The 5,192-nt window shown below is 36.6% G+C and overlaps 1 pseudogene; it reads right to left on the bottom strand.

Annotated features, from left to right (window-relative positions):
* Window positions 1-2,588: 2,588 nt before the first annotated feature.
* LOC101689139 lies at window positions 2,589-4,925 on the bottom strand (annotated as a pseudogene).
* Window positions 4,926-5,192: the final 267 nt, after the last annotated feature.

Raw genomic sequence — 5,192 nt, 5'->3', positions numbered from 1 at the left:
CATGATCCTGGATTGGAAGAATAAATATTGTGAAAATGTCTATGCTACCTAAAGCAATCTACACATTTAATGCAATTCCTATCAAAGGAACAAATAATGCTAAAATTTATATGGAACCAGAAAAGACCTCGAATAGCCAAAGGGATATTGAAAAAGAAAGCCAACGTTGGTGGCATCACAATTCCGGACTTCAAGCTGTATTACAAAGCTGTCATCATCAAGACAGCATGGTACTGGCACAAAAACAGACACATAGATCAATGGAACAGAATAGAGAGCCCAGAAATAGACCCTCAACTCTATGGTCAACTAATCTTCGACAAAGCAGGAAAGAATGTCCAATGGAAAAAAGACAGCCTCTTCAATAAATGGTGCTGGGAAAATTGGACAGCCACATGCAGAAAAATGAAATTGGACCATTTCCTTACACCACACACAAAAATAGACTCAAAATGGATGAAGGACATCAATGTGCGAAAGGAATCCATCAAAATCCTTGAGGAGAACACAGGCAGCAACCTCTTTGACCTCTGCTGCAGCAACATCTTTCTAGGAACAACGCCAAAGGCAAGGGAAGCAAGGGCAAAAATGAACTATTGGGATTTCATCAAGATCAAAAGCTTTTGCACAGCAAAGGAAACAGTTAACAAAATCAAAAGACAACTGACAGAATGGGAGAAGATATTTGCAAACGACATATCAGATAAAGGACTAGTATCCAGAATCTATAAAGACTTAGCAAACTCAACACCCAAAGAACAAATAATCCAATCAAGAAATGGGCAGAGGACATGAACAGACATTTCTGCAAAGAACACATCCAGATGGCCAACAGACACATGAAAAAGTGCTCCATATCACTCGGCATCAGGGAAATACAAATCAAAACCACAATGCGATATCACCTCACACCAGTCAGAATGGCTAAAATCAACAAGTCAGGAAATGACAGATGCTGGCGAGGATACGGAGAAAGGGGAACCCTCCTACACTGTTGGTGGGAATGCAAGCTGGTGCAACCACTCTGGAAAACAGCATGGAGGTTCCTCAAATTGTTGAAAATAGAACTGCCCTATGACCCAGCAATTGCACTATTGGGTATTTACCCTAAAGATACAAACATAGTGATCCAATGGGGCACATGCACCCGAATGTTTATAGCAGCAATGTCCACAATAGCCAAACTATGGAAAGAACCTAGATGTCCATCAACAGATGAATGGATCAAGAAGATGTGGTATATATACACAATGGAATACTATGCAGCCATCAAAAGAAATGAAATCTTGCCATTTGCGACAACATGGATGGAACTAGAGCGTATCATGCTTAGCGAAATAAGTCAAGCAGAGAAAGACAACTATCATATGATCTCCCTGATATGAGGAAGTGGTGATGCAACATGGGGGCTTAAGTGGGTACGAGAAGAATAAATGAAAGAAAATGGGATTGGGAGGGAGACAAACCAGAAGTGACTCTTAATCTCACAAAACAAACTGAGGGTTGCTAGGGGGAGGGGGTTTGGGAGAAAGGGATGGGATTATGGACATTGGGGAGGGTATGTGCTTTGGTGAGTTCTGTGAAGTGTGTAAACCTGGTGATTCACAGACCTGTACCCCTGGGGATAAAAAATATGTTTTATAAAAAATAAAAAATTAATTTAAAAAAAAGTAGAAATCATAATAGCACCAACCTCTTATTATTGTTTGTTTTGAGAATAAAATAAAATATGTAAATTGTTTCAAAAAAAAAAAAGAAAGACAAACTACAGGGAGAGTAGACAAAATAAGTCATTTTTATTTTTCCCTAATCCTATGCTCATAACATAATGCATACTATTATCTTCCTTAATTTGATTAACAGATTTTTCTACCTGTCCAGATGATGTGTTTTTGAAGTCCATCTTGGAAAGAACTGCATATTCCACCAGTCTGTCTGGAAGCAGTTTTGTTGGGATGAGCTAGGAGAAATGTGATGTGTTGCCTAACTTATTTCCAAATTAGAAATTTGGAGGTTGAAACTTCATCAAACTAATCACTTTATGGACATTTCATAGCTTCTCCATCAGGAAGACAACATTGAGAAAGTAGAGAAATTTTGGTAATGATGGCAAAAATTATAACAATTAATTTAAAATATAGCAAATACAAGTAAAAGAATTGTACAAACTGGACATTCCAGTCACCATTTGGAAAGAAGACAAACTGGCATCTGGTTGTAAATGATTGCCTTCCCATCAGGCATCCATCAAACTGATTTCATGTCCCTCAATAGTCTCATTATGCTTTTGTTTGTGGAAACCTGTTAAATGATATCTTTCATAGAGGAGATGAAATTCTCACAGAAAAGGTTGTGGGTATGCCAGTGATATTGGGATTCTGCAGACACTTACCAGGAATGCACCACTCAACACCATCCCTTTTCATGGACAAAACCAACACTCTCAGGAAGGCACTATTAGACTCTGACTAACTAGTCAACAGAAATATCCCTTTCCTTTTATTTCCTCCTATAGATTCTCTTCCCATTTTCTCCCCTTTACTCATTTTCTCCTCCACTTCTCTTCCCCTCCCTTACAAATATCTCTTTCATATGCTGTGGAATTTGATGTCCTTAGAACCCAAAAGGATCCTTATGACACAGTCTCGTATCTGCTTGGTTTTCACCCCATACACAATAGGGTTCATAGTGGGAGGCAAGAGCAGATAAATATTGGCCACAATGATGTGGCAAGATGGAGGGATCTTGTGACCCCCAAATCGGTGGGAAAAGAAGCAGAAGAAGGCTGGACTGTAGGAGAAAATAATGGCACAGATGTGGGCAGTGCAGGTGCTGAAGGCCTTCTGTCGAGCATCTGCTGAAGAGAGATTGATCACTGCTCAGAGGATCATGGTGTAGGAGACTGTGATGCACAGGATGTCAAAACCCCCTATCAGGAGGGCAACTGTCAGACCGTAGATAACATTGATTTTGACACTTCCACAGGATAACTTGGCTACAGCCATGTGGTCACAGTAGGTATGGTATAATATATTCTCTCTACAGTAGGGTAGTCTCTTGATAATGAAAGTCAAGGGAGTGACAAGCAACACAACTCTCAGAAAAGTAGCAAGCCCAACTTTTGCAATGACAGGATTAGTGAGGATAGTAGAGTAGCGCAGTGGGTAGCAGATGGCCACATAGCGGTCTAGGGCCATAAGCATGAGAACCCCAGATTCCATCCCTGTTGAGGTGTAGATGAAGAACATCTGGACGAGGCAATCATTAAAGCTGATTTCCTTAAGACAGAACCAGAAGATGCAGAGAGCTTTAGGGATTGTAGTAGTGCACATGACAAGGTCAGTTAGGGAAATCATAGCCAAGAAGTAGTACATGGACCTGTGCAAGGAGTCTTCACAGCAGATGAGGTAGAGAAGACCACAATTCCCTATCACAGCCACAGCATACATGGAGCAGAATGGGAAGGGAATCCACATGTGCATGTTCTCCAGTCCTGGGATCCCATTAAGAATGAATGAGACTGGGGTCAGGTCTGTTTGGTTCAGCATTAGTATGATCAGATTTTTATAATAGTTAAGACAGGTTATTGATATTTGTGTACTTCTTGTTTTTTTGTTTGTTTGTTTGTTTTGTTTTCTGATCCTCCAATATTATGGAAAAAATCTTTTTAAAAATAAGATAAATTTTAGCCATATTTTCCCTCTCATTCTCCCTCTCTCTGTCAAGTGTGCATTTTAATATCAAACAACAAATATTTCAAGCATGAGAGAATACTTAAACATAGTTCAAATCCAGTATGTGTCATTTGTTAATTCATTAATTTATTGATCATTCAACAATACATATTTAGCACTCACTAGTTACCAGGTTCTATGACGTATATTGTGTCTACGCTATAGAAACAGAAAGAAATAAATTAAATTACTTATAAATTTACAATGAAGGATAATTATATGTTTTTTTCTAATAATTTTTGATATTTCTAATGATATTTTTGTTAGAATATCTTATTTAAATGTTAATTACTATATACACCTCCATTTTAATGTTCTCTTAAGGAAAATTTCACTGATCATTTCTCCAATGACCTAACAGATATGGTTAGGAATTCTCATTGCTGCTATTATGTTTATTGGGTCATACTTGTGCTATACTAAATACTGTTCTAAGAACTTTACAAATATTGACTAATTTGATCCTCACTACAAGCCCAGGAAGTATTAATCTGCACTTTTTTAACTGAGTAAATGGAGGCACTATTTAGATGAGGCTTTTTCATATCTGTGTTGGTGGTATACAATACCAAAACCGAGCCCTTCTCTGACCATTTTTAAAAAATATTTCTTCTAAATTTTAACATAGAAATATGTGTTAGAAATAGTACTATAGGATAATAATGAAAATAAAAAATATCCAGCTCCATCTTTCTAACTGTTGAAATCCAGCTTCCCACAGTTGGTCAAAATTACTTATTTTAGTTCTCTACTAACATTGACCTTTGTATTTCTAAATAATTTGTTTAGCCTGCTTTTTTGTCCTATTTCCCTTGAAATTGTTTTTGTTAAAATTATTGTTTCATGTTTAATTTATATTATAAAATAGATATTATCCCTTGCTAGGTCACATGATATGATGTCTATATTTTCTTCCCCACTCAATATTTTTCATTTTGATAGTACTTAATTTTTCTTAGTATTTGATGTAGATATCTGAAAAAAATACTTATTTTCAGAACTATAAAATATTTTTACTATTATTTCTTGATAGTTAAACATGATCTATCAATGTTAGTCCTTCTCACAGGATCTGTTTCTGAGAAATCCTGTTTCTCTGAAATAGTTTTTTCTCAGACACATAATTCTCATCCAGAAATTCCCCTTCCTCTACTCTCTGTACATCGGTTTGTAGATCTCATTTTTCTTCATTCTATGTTTCAGGATATCATGGAAAAAAATTTTTTGAGACTATCACTGTCTGAATATAGTTTAGTCTATTAATCACTTGGCTAGATTTAAAATTCTAGATTAATAATTGTGAAGGCATTCGTGGGATTTCTGACACTGGAAATCTAACACCTTTGACTTTGGAAATTTTCTTAACTTCTAATAAGTTATTCCCAACATTTTTCCTGTTATATTCCTACAGACTTTTACCACTGACATTTTTTCATTTGTGTTGCTTTTGGCCCTAAA

This window comes from Mustela putorius, unplaced genomic scaffold, assembly GCF_011764305.1.
Source record: "Mustela putorius furo isolate JIRA1106 unplaced genomic scaffold, ASM1176430v1.1 tig00000238_pilon_pilon_pilon, whole genome shotgun sequence".
NCBI lineage: Eukaryota > Metazoa > Chordata > Mammalia > Carnivora > Mustelidae > Mustela > Mustela putorius.
This window is presented reverse-complemented; position numbering and strand designations above follow the sequence as displayed.